A 12,253-nucleotide genomic window follows, 5' to 3' on the forward strand; every position below is an offset into this window, starting at 1 on the left:
AAGCGAGCTGAAATCTTACAGCCTCCAACTGTTTTTTTGTTTGTTTTTGTTTTTTGGGGTTTTTTTTGAGACAGGGTCTCACTCTGTCACCCAGGCTGGAGTGCAGTGGCACAACCCTGGCTCACTGCAACCTCCACCTCCCGGGTTCCAGCAATTCTCCCACCTCAGTCTCCCAAGTAGCTGGGACTACAGGAGTGCACCACCACGTCCAGCTAATTTTTTTGTTTTGGTAGGGATGGGGTTTTCACCATGTTGGTCTTTAACTTCTGACCTCAAGTGATCCACCCACCTCAGCCTCCCAAAGTGCTGGGATTACAGGAGCAAGCCATTGCACCCTGCCTGCCAACTGGTTTTTTGGTCACTTCCCCAGCTTCCTATACCTTAGACATCAAAGTGCACTTCGTTTTATATACTAGCTAACTTTGTTTTATATACTAGCTAACTGTCAAGGCTTCAATCAGTGATTTTTAACAGTTCCCTCTCAGTAGCAAGTTAACTAAGTCAACATCTGGGGGAAACCCTTTCCCTCCCAATTTAAACACAACTAATGGAGCCTTAAGGGACAAGTGAGTAATAACACAAAAACCCAAAACCTGACACAGGATTACTGTGAATCTATTTTTTAGTAACATGTCTATTCTAAGGTACTTGAAGTCTTATTTTTAAAAAAGGTTAAAGTAAGCTTCCTAATCCCTATTACTTTCCACAGCTGAAATGGTTTCCTATCCCATTATCCCTATTTTTTATAATACTTGCTTTCATCCCAAATTGCTCCTGTTTAGAGATCTAATAAATCAATGCAAAGAAAAAAATTACTAATCTAGCCAAAAGTGTAAGACAGCTCCAGTGTATCAATTCTGTTTTCAAAAGTGGACCCCAGTTAGAACAATCTTTGGAAACTGAACCTGCATTACATAAACTGAAGCATTTTAATTAATATTTATCAAAGTGTTGCCACAAAAAAAAAAAAAAGATATTCATCCCTTCTGGTACTGTAGCTCTTTGCTAATCAACATTAAGATAAACCTGGTCCAAACACATTTCGTTGAAAATGCCCACTTAGGCCGGGCGTGGTGGCTCACGCCTGTAATCCCAGCACTTCGGGAGGCCGACGCGGGTGGATCACGAGGTCAGGAGATCAAGACCATCCTGGCTAACACGGTGAAACCCCGTCTCTACTAAAAATACAAAAAATTAGCCAGGTGTGGTGACAGGTGCCTGTAGTCCCAGCTACTCGGGGAGGCTGAGGCAGGAGAATGGCGTGAATCTGGGAGGTGGAGCTGGCAGTGAGCCGAGATCATGCCACGGCACTCCAGCCTGGGCGACAGACTCTGTCTCAAAAAAAAAAAAAAAAAAAAAAAAGAAAAAAGAAAATGTCCACTTAAAGCTAGTGTACTATGGACATTGCCACCCAACACACACACACACACACACACACACACACACACACTCCCTTTGTTTCTAACATCAAAAACTTTGGATTTTCTATTTTCCACTGAAAATGTTTTTCTCAATTTAAAGCCTACAAAGACGTTCCCGATTCTGGAGATGGGTGTTCTTCAGAAAGAAGGGACCCCTAAGATGAAGCAGCAAAGGAACTCAAAAAAGATAAATTTCATTTAAGTTGTAATGCTATAGCCACCCAAATTCATAAACTTTGGGGAGAGGAACCTTTTTTAAAAAACTAACGAGGCTGGGAACGGTGGCTCACGCCTGCAATCCCAGCACTTTGGGAGGCTGAAGCAGGCGGATCACGAGGTCAGGAGTTCGAGACCAGCCTGACTAACATGGTGAAACCCAATCTCTACTAAAAACACAAAAAATTAGCCCGAAACGGTGGTAGGCGCCTGTAATCCCAGCTACTCAGGAGGCTGAGGCAGGAGAATCGCTTGAACCCTGGAGGCGGAGGTTGCAGTGAGCCGAGATCGCACCACTGCACTCCAGCCTGGGCGACAGAGCGAGACTCATCTCAAAAAAACAAAAAACAAAAACAAAAAAAAAACAAACCCACGAACTAAAATTCATCTGGAGGTTTTTTTAAGTTTGGTTTTGGTTTTTGACGATAGAAACTAATCCCTCCGAGGGTCTGTGAATATAAGAAATATATCGACAGAGAAAAAGATAAGACTTTTAAGTTTCAGCAACAACAAGGTAAGTTTGCCTGCTCTAGTCAGGTTTCTGCAACAGAGATGAGCTACTACACAAAGCCGGTGACAATGTACTCCAGGAAGAGACTTCAGCAGAGTTAATCGCTAACAACTATCAGGATTTCCTTTAACCACCATTTGACTGGGGCTGCTCTCTCTTTCCACTAGCACCTCCTCTCCTTTCAGATTGTTATTGCTGATCAAGGCAGTCCCAAGGAGGAAAATGGTGAAGACAGCCTTAATGGACAAGGATGCAGTACAGTTCCAAATATCCACTCCTAGCTTGCCTTTTTAATTTTTTTTAAATTGCGGTTTACTGCATCAGATATGACACAAAACAGGGCTCCTCTTTTCTTCTCTGTGCATTTTACTATACGACCGATATCGACACATCAGTAAAAAGAGATAAGAGTCCTGAATCTCCTTACCCATCTGCAGGGGTGAGATGAAGGGAAGGAAAAAAATGATGAACGGTAGAAACAGATAAGCAAAACAAACTGATGGGATCCAGAGATATTATTTCCCATTCCATTCCCCCTTTTCTTACAAGGTTAAGTCGGCTGAAGTCGGGGTCGCGTTAGAAAAAGCACACACACACCTTGCGCCCTGGAAAGAAGGTGAGGTTCGCTCCGCAGCGCTCGGTGGGGCTCCTGGCTCCGCCCCGCCCGCCTGGGGCAGCTCAGCCCAGCTCACCCCCTCCCCAGGAGGATGGAAGAGAAGGGGCTTCTAGCTGTCTAGGCAAGGGGAGGGGGAGGCGGCTGCTCCGGGTGCCAGGCTCACGGAGCGCAGGACTCCGCGGTGCGCCGACACCCCCTCCCCCAGCCGGCTGCCGCTTGCTCCCAGCCGCCGCCGGAAGCCAGCCCCGCCCCCTCACCTCCACCCTGGCTCTTCGCGAGCCACCTCCTGTCTGCACAGCCAATGGCGAGCCAGGGATCCAGCAGAGCGACTCGCCAAACAGCCAACTGGGGAGGTCCACAGGGAGGTCAGCCACCGGGATAGGCCCGCTACCCGGGGACTCGGCCCGACTCGGCTCCTCTTTGTTAGCGCTGCCCCCATCTCTCCCGGCGCCCACCCCAAAGCCAGGAGTCAAGCATCCCGTAGCTGGGCCAGGTGAAGCTGCGCCCCTTCGCACCCCTTCTCCCTCTGCCCCTGCCCCCTCCCACTTTCGACCTGGGTACTAGGAGAACCCCCCTACCCACGCGATACCTCCCAGAGTGCCTCAGACTTCAACAGCAATTGCCACCTGGAGACACTCGACAGTAAAAAGATGCTCCCCAAGCCTCTCTGCCTCTAGTCTAATCAACTGCACTGCACTGTAACGGTGGACGGATTTAGGATTGCATATTAAATCAATTGCACACATCAATCCTCCCTGTCGGAAACTCCTGCTTCCCGTGACGCAGAAATTAAGGGGTGGGGGTGGAGGCATGTTGGGAAAGTATGTATCTAGAAGTTGGTGGGGTGGAGAAGGGAATACATGAAATCATTAGCCAAAAAAAAAAAAAAAAAAAAGAACAACAAAAAAAACCACACATAGTTGGCTCCAACCTGTTTCAGATACAAAACATCCAATATATTTAGCTGGATGTATCCAATCCAGTTAAATCCCAAGCAGGTTTCAGTACAACTAGGAAGCAAACACCTAATCCTTGTTCAATCATATACCTAATATTATGGGGAACATACTCTCAGCAACCACCAGGCTCAGAGTAACTGGCAGGTTGCACCAACACTTCAATCACCAATTGGAATAGAACTAACTGGAATAGAACACGCTAAACACTGTGGTATGTTTTATTGGGGGTAGTGATAGAGCACTACATGGGGCTCATTTAAGAAAACTGGCCGGGCCCTGTGTGTCTCACCTGTAATCCCAGCAGTTTGGGAGGCCAACGCGGGCAGATCACTTGAACCCAGGTGTTCGAGACCAGCCTGGTCAACATGGTGAGACCCCCATCTCTACCACAATTTTAGACGTAGCTAGGCATGGTAACTCACGCTCTAGTCCCAGCTACTTGGCAGAACACAGTGAACAGAGACCATGCCACTGCACTCTGGCCTGAGTGAGAGTAAGACCCTAACTTAAAAAAAAAAAAAAAGAAAGAAAAAGGAAACGGGGTCAGGGAAGGCAAGCTATTACCTAGATTGTCATTTTTGTTCAGAGTTCTTGCAAATGCATGACATTAAATATCTACATCACACTCTACAACACTGCTTAATCGCCCCAAACACTACTATAATTTAAAACAAAACGAAACTTTAAGCAGTCTAGGCTACCTTGGAACTCAAAACATTTCATATATAACCACCTCTGTACTCCTGGAAGACGGAAAAGGAGCTGTATGACATGCCTGTTTTATTTTATTTATTTATTTTTGAGACGGAGTTTCACTCTGTTGCACAAACTAGAGTGCAGTGGCGAGATGCTGTGGTGTAATCTCGGCTCACTGCAACCTCCGCCTCCTAGGTTCAAGCAATTCTGCCTCAGCCTCCGAAGTAGCTGAAATTATAGGTGCTCACCACCACGTCCAGCTAATTTTTGTATTATTTTTTCTTTTTTTGAAACGGAGTCTCGCTCTGTTGCCCAGGCTGGAGTGCAGTGGTGGGATCTCGGCTCACTGCAAGCTCTGCCTCCCGGGTTCAGGCCATTCTCCTGCCTCAGTCTGGGACTACAGGCGCCTGCCACCACGCCCGGCTAATTTTTTGTATTTTTAGTAGAGATGGGGTTTCACCGTGTTAGCCAGGACGGTCTCCATCTCCTGACCTCGTGATCCACCCACCCAAAGTGTTGGGATTACAGGCGTGAGCCACCGCGCCCGGCCTAATTTTTGTATTTTTAGTAGAGACGGGGTGTCACCGTGGTGGCCAGGCTGGTCTCGAACTCCTGACCTCAAGTGATCCATCCACCTCGGCCTCCCAAAGTGCTGGGATTACAGGCATGAGCCAACATGCTAGGCTGATCCCTTTTTTTTTTTTTTTTTTTTTTTTTTTTTTGTGAGACAGAGTCTCGCTCTGTCGCCCAGGCTGGAGTGCTGTGGCCGGATCTCAGCTCACTGCAAGCTCCGCCTCCCGGGTTCCCGCCATTCTCCTGCCTCAGCCTCCCGAGTAGCTGGGACTACAGGCGCCCACAACCGGGCCCGGCTAATTTTTTTGTATTTTTAGTAGAGACGAGGTTTCACCGTGGTCTCGATCTCCTGACCTTGTGATCCACCCGCCTCGGCCTCCCAAAGTGCTGGGATTACAGGCGTGAGCCACCGCGCCCGGCCTCCTTTTTTTTTTTTTTTAAGATTTAAGAGTCTCACTCTGTTGCCCAGGTTGGAGTACAACGGCACAATCTTGGCTCACTGCAACCTCTGCCTCCCGGGCTCAAGCCATTCTCCTGCCTCAGCTTCCCGAGCAGCTGGGATTACAAGCACGAGCCACCGTGCCTGGCTAATTTTTGTATTTTTAGTAGAGATGGGGTTTCACCATGTTGCCCAGACTGGTCTCGAACTCCAGACCTCAGGTGATCCACCCGCCTCAGCCTCCCAAAGTGCTGGGATTACAAGCATTAGCCACCGCACCCAGCATCACATCTATTTTTTTTAAGCACATATGAATATACATCTCTTGGTCCAACATAATATATAGATGTTAAACCAATCTGTCAACAGTAGTTATCATTGAGAGAGTAAGTATATAGTTAGGGAGAAGTGAAAAAGAGAATTTGTTTTATTGTATCTTTTAAACAATAAAAAAGCAGGCCAGATGCAGTGGCTTGCACTTTGGGTGGCTGAGACAGGCAGATCTCAAGGTCTGGAGATTGAGATCAGCCTGGCCAACATGGTAAAACCCCGTCTCTACTTTTAAAAAAGTACAAAAAATAGCCGGGAGTTGTGGTGCACATCTGTAATCCCAGCTACTCAGGAGGCTGAGGTAGGAGACTTGCTTGAAACTGGGAGGCGCAGGTTGCAGTGAGTTGAGATCATGCCACTGCACTCCAGCCTGGGCAACAGAGCAAGACTCCGTCTCAAAAAAAAAAAAAAAAAATTAAGGAACAGCATGGTGGCTGACACCTGTAATCCTAGCACTTTGGGATGCCAAATCGGGCAGCTCACTTGAGGTCAGGGGTTCAAAACCAGCCTTGCCAACATGTTGAAACCTCATCTCTACAAAAAATAAAAAATAAAAAAAAAATAGCCCAGCATGGTAGCGGGGGCCTGTAATTCCAGCTACTCGGGAGACCGGGACAGGAAAATTGCTTGAACTCGGGAGGCAGAGATTACAGTGAGTCGAGATCGCGTCAGTGCACTCCAGCCTGGGCAAGTGGAACTCCGTCTCAAAATATAAGTAAATAAAAAGCATTAATTTTGTCATTTTTACTACGTTAACTTAGTGAAATTACAGATTTTGTCATCTTTAAACTATGTTGAACATGTCTGTCTTTTACAGTCAGTAAAAGAATTAAAACATGGCCGGGCGCGGTGGCTCAAGCCTGTAATCCCAGCACTCTGGGAGGCCGAGATGGGCGGATCACGAGGTCAGGAGATCGAGACCATCCTGGCTAACACAGTGAAACCCTGTCTCTACTAAAAAATACAAAAAACTAGCCGGGCGAGGTGGCGGGCGCCTGTAGCCCCAGCTACTCAGGGGGCTGAGGCAGGACAATGGCGTAAACCCGGGAGGCAGAACTTGCAGTGAGCTGAGATCCGGCCACTGCACTCCAGCCTGGGCGACAGAGCGAGACTCCGTCTCAAAAACAAACAAACAAAAAGATAGTAAAACATAAACACCTCTCAAAAATAGATGGGAGAGATCAATAGGCTAGACTAAAAACTAGTTTAGGTAACATCCCTCTAGACTGATCAGTTTGCACCTCATCATTTCTTGAGCACCCTATTTTGCAAATTTCCTAAACGGCATTTATAACAACCAAAAATACAATAAAATGTAACTTTGACACTTAATTTACTCCAATCAAAACGATACAGGTCCCAGAACAGAATAACAAACACACACAAAAACAATGACTGAACCCGAGAAGAGGGCAAACAGTCTTTAAAAGACAATTTCCTCATAAAGAACTGCTACGTGATATTTACAGAATTCAAACACCCATGACACAGAGCATAGAAACTTTAATAAAACTTTTATTGTTCATTGGACTTCAAGAGAACAGTAGGTCTGAGAAAAACACTGTAGTATTTTTTTTTTTAAAGGGAATTTCTGGCATTATCACTTCAAAGTTAGCAAGATGTAACAGTAGTTAAAGGCTTTTAACTGGCTGCACTTTCTGTTTCAGACACTAGAGGGGAGTATAAAAATCCAAATAAAATCTGGGATTTTGTTTTACTCACATGTTTCACTAACATCACCAAATACGCACTGTATTCCTGTATGCCTGAAATTCTATTAGACCCCAGAGACAAAAAAGATGAATAAGATGTGGTCTTTGTCTTTAAAGTACTTAGTTTAGTTAGGGAAGACGTGCCCGTTCAAAAAAATTAGTAATAAGGCCGGCGCAGTGGCTCACACCTGTAATCACAGCACTTTGGGAGGCCGAGCAGATGGATAAATTGAGGTCAGCAGTTCAAGACCAGCCTGGCCAACATTGTGAAACCCCATCGCTACTAAAAAATACAAAAATTAGCTGGGCGTGGTGGCAGGTGCCTGTAATCCCAGCTACTCAGAAGGCTGAGGCAGGAGAATCACTTGAACCTGGGAGACGGAGGTTGCAGCAAGCCGAAATCATGTCATTGCACTCTAGCCTGGGCGACGAGAGTGAAACTCTGTTTCAAAAAATAATAATGGCTGGGCCCTATGGCTCATGCCTGTAATCCTAGCACTTCTGGAGGCTAAGGCAGGCAGATCACCTGAGGTCAGGAGTTCAAGACCTTCCTGGCCAACATGACAAAACCCCGTCTCTACCAAAAATACAAAAATTAGCTGGGCGTGGCAGCGCATGCCTGTAATCCCAGATACTTAGGAGGATGAGATAGGAGAATCGCTTGAACCTGGGAGACAGATTGCAGTAAGCCAATTATCGCACCACTGAACTCCAGCCTGGGCAACAGAGTAAGACTCTTGTCTCAAAAAAAAAAAATTAATAATAATAATAATAAGGCCAGGCGCAGAGGCTCATGCCTATAATATCAATACTTTGGGAGGCTGAGGCTGGACTACCTGAGGTCAGGAGTTCGAGACGAGCCAGGTCAACATGGTGAAACCCTGCCTCTACTAAAAATACAAAAAATTTGCTGGCTATGTTGGTCGCCTATAATCCCAGCTACTCGGGGGGCTGAGGCAGGAGAATCGCTTGAACCCAGGAGGCAGAGTTTGCAGTGAGCCGAGATTGTGCCATTGCACTCTGGCTTGGGTAACAAGAGTGAAATTCCATCTCAAAAAATAATAATAATTATTATTATTATTATAGGCAAACTACAACAGAGAATGCAGAGTAGAGAATCAAACCCAAGATTTTGGGAGACTATGGATATGGGACAGGACAGAAAGAGAATCATTCCTGGAAGAGAGAAGAAAAACATGTGCCTATATATAATAATTCACACTAGACAAACCAGCCTATCCGAATTGGCTTTTTCTCCTAATAACATTTCTGGCCTTAATCTAAATGGAAATAACCTATATCTAGATGGTATCTTTAAACTTCTATCTGTAAAAAGTAGAAGCATTATCTGGTGAAGAAGATTTGCTAAAATAACTAGTTGGTTAGGCTTCAAAATCTATTGTATGCAGTTTAAAAGGCATGAAGGTGGGGTGTAGGGGGTGGTTTATACTTCCAGCTACATGGGAGGCAGAGGTGGGAGGATCATTTGAGCCCAGGAGTAAAGAGTTCGAGGTTATAGTGAGCTATGTTCGTGCCACAGCACTCCAAGCCTGAGTGACAGAGTAAGATCTTGTCTTTAAAAAAATAAAAAGACTCTACAGGAATGACTGATAAACCAGAATTAAAGCTCAAAGTCACCACAAGAGTGCCAGAGGGAAACACTTGTATGGTTTATTTTTCCCGAATCTTCAAAATGACTGCTCCATCATTTGTTATGGTTTAGGATGTTTGGGTTGTATGTTCTGGGAGTAGAGAGCTGGAAAGAAGGGGTTAGTTGTTAATTTTTCATACTGATGGGGTAGCACATGGTAGAAAAAGTAAAAAGCCAAAATCCTGAAAAAGTTTCACACACATAGACAAAATGAGACAGCAAACTTGTGAATCGAGCATGATTTGGCATCTTTAAATGCACAGCCAATTCCCTTCTAGTGCCAAAGCCAATGGCTTCTCCCGTAGATAAAATGGCACAGTTCCTGAAAAAGCCCTGGACGCTGTTTCCCCACAATCCTATAATCTGTCAGAAGACAGAAAACAAAAAGAAGGCTGTGCAAGCCAGAAAAAGCAAATTATAACCAACACAGAGCCAACACTTTACTTCAGACAGAAGGAGCTTTTATATGCATCTTTGGAAAGGGAGAGACAAAAGAAGCTTACCATTGCTCAAATAATCAAGGCAAACAATAAAACAATTTAACCAAACACCATCTTGGATTAGCATTTAATGCAATAGCCTCCCTTCTCACTTCTTATTCATAGCCTTAAACAATACTTACATCATATAAAGAAAGAGTTGAATGCCACAATATACAAGGAACTTTAATAAGTAAATAAGAGGAAGACAGATAACCAAAGGGGAAAATATTCAAAGAATATGAGCTAGTAAATCACAGCAGAAATACACAGTCAAAAATTATACATATTCCATATTGTTAGGTAGTGGTGGAAAGTGCCTTCTCCATACAGTCCTAAAGGCATTTTGTCTTGATAGTACTGCCAGCTGCAAGCTTCCAGAGAAACTTGGGCTATTTTGAATGAAAAAAAAATGATAAAGATGTCAAGCATAAGTAATAAAAATATTCAGTTTTATGAAATACCTAATCTAGGAAGGAAACTATTCAATACAATGGATACAGGTAAGCTACAAATTAAATCCAAGAAAACTAAAATATGAATATAAAATGAACCTGTGCCTATGAATGTAAAACAGCTGAAGCCAATCCCTAAGCCTAGAATGAACAAGCCAATGATGAAAGCAAATAACAGGGAGTCTTAATACAACCACAGAAATAAAACGTCTCTAAGAAAATAAACTTAGTCGACTGTCTTTGCTGTGAAAGCATGTCATTCAAGGACCCTTTTAGCAGTCACCAAATGCAAATGCAAAAGAAAAGCAGATAATGCCTGGGTCCAGCAAAAACAAGTACAATCTTCCCATCAAAGAGGAAAAGAAACCTAAGTCTTTCACTTGTCCTTGATACAAAAAGGTAATGGATTGTGAAAGAACCCAAATTCCAGAAAAAAAGATTCCATTCCAACCTGCATAAAGCTAAAAAAAATTCATGTTACTTTGTTCTAAAATTAGCAACACACAGGTCCCTATACTGAAAACAATATATATGATCCCAGCTGAGGTGTCAGGGTAAAGTTCCCAGCAGTCAGCAGACTATCCCATAACCATTTCAGTTTTCCTTACCAGCTTTTAGACCACATCCCAATTTTCCTCTATTGTTAATGTCACTTAAAAGGCTGAGAAAAATTTAGTCCAACAGATTCAAATTTCAATGTACTTCCTAAGTACATTATAGGTAATGATGCCACTGATTCTATATTTAGACTCTGGTATGGAACAAGGAGTGTTAGTTTTGTCTAAAACGGCACCATGTCACTCTTCAAAGTCTAACTGCAACAATCACCTAATCCTGCATTAAAATGTGTTTACAGTGTTACCTATAGCAAGTTAAAATGTTTTTTCAGTGATTTTTTGTGTGTGAGTGTTTCTACTGATTGGCTGTGATGCTATAAATACAGACACAATAAGTCACTCCCATCAGTCCTTTAAACATTCAGCACTGTAACTACCATAAGGTGGAATTCATTCCTCACCTGAACCAAAAAGCAAAGATGGTAAAACTTTTCTTTTTTTTTTTTTTGAGGCGGAATCTCGCTCTGTCACCTAGGCTGGAGTGCAGTGGCACGATCTCAGCTCACTGCAAGCTCCGCCTCCCGGGTTCAAGTGATTCTCCTGCCTCAGCCTCCAGAGAAGCTGGGACTACAGGCGCCCACCACCATGCCCGGCTAATTTTTTTGTATTTTTAGTAGAGACAGGGTTTCACTGTGTATTAGCCAGGATGGTCTCGATCTCCTGACCTCGGGATCTGCCTGCCTCGGCCTCCCAAAGTGCTGGGATTACAGGCGTGAGCCACCGCGCCCAGCCAAAGATGGTAAAACTTTTTTTTGAGACGAAGTCTCACTCTGTCACCCAGGCTGGAGTGCCGTGGCATGATCTCCGCTAACTGCAACCTCTGCCTCCCGGGTTCAAGTAATTCTCGTGCCTCAGCCTCCCTAGTAGCTGGGATTACAGGCACCTACCACCACACCCGGCTAATTTTTTTATTTTTATTTTTAGTAGAGATGGGTTTTCACCATGTCGGCCAGGCTTATTTCAAACTCCTGATGACCTCAAATGATCCACCTGCCGCGGCCTCCCAAAGTGCTGGGATTACAGGCATGAGCCACTGTGCCCAGCCTGGTAAAACTCTTTTTTTTTTTTTTTTTTTTTTTGAGACGGACTCGCGATTCTTCTGACTCAGTCTCCCAAGTAGCTGGGACTACAGGCACGCACCACCATGCCCAGCTTATTTTTGTATTTTTAGTACAGACAGGGTTTCACCATACTGGCCAGGATGGTCTCGAACTCTTGACCTCGTGATCTACCCACCTTGGCCTCCCAAAGTGCTGGGATTACAGGTTTGAGCCACTGTGCCTGGCCAAAACTCTAATAATATGCACATTCTAAAGTGATATAATAGTATTTATAAAAATATATTGCCTCCTCAAAAGGAACTTAAGGCCTCCAACAGACAGCAAGTTGCTTACTTTCACAACATCCCAATAAAGAACTATTATTTAGCATTTATATCACACTAACTTGCAAAAGTGTTTTACAATTATTTTCATTGGTAGTCATGCATCACAACCACCCAATGAGCCAAAATGGTCCTGTTATCCTCATTTGACAGCTGAGAAAACTGATGTACTTTAAGATCAAGGTCAAGTCAGT

General features: G+C 44.3%; 1 protein-coding gene across 5 annotated transcripts in view; it reads right to left on the reverse strand.

Annotated features, from left to right (window-relative positions):
• The window catches only part of FAM222B (family with sequence similarity 222 member B), a 116,740-nt gene that overhangs the window by 64,435 nt on the left and 40,052 nt on the right, over positions 1-12,253 (reverse strand). The window contains exon 1 of one of the 5 annotated variants that reach the window (XM_025361144.1): positions 2,746-2,988. The exons of 1 other annotated variant lie outside the window; for it this stretch is intronic. The gene's annotated coding sequence lies outside the window, so the exon portion shown is untranslated. Of the gene's footprint in view, positions 1-2,694; positions 2,989-12,253 lie in introns of those variants that run through there. 3 more of the 5 variants (XM_025361137.1, XM_025361146.1, XM_025361145.1) reach the window with 3 other exon arrangements.

The sequence above is a fragment of the Theropithecus gelada genome, chromosome 16 (assembly GCF_003255815.1).
Source record: "Theropithecus gelada isolate Dixy chromosome 16, Tgel_1.0, whole genome shotgun sequence".
Taxonomy (NCBI): domain Eukaryota; kingdom Metazoa; phylum Chordata; class Mammalia; order Primates; family Cercopithecidae; genus Theropithecus; species Theropithecus gelada.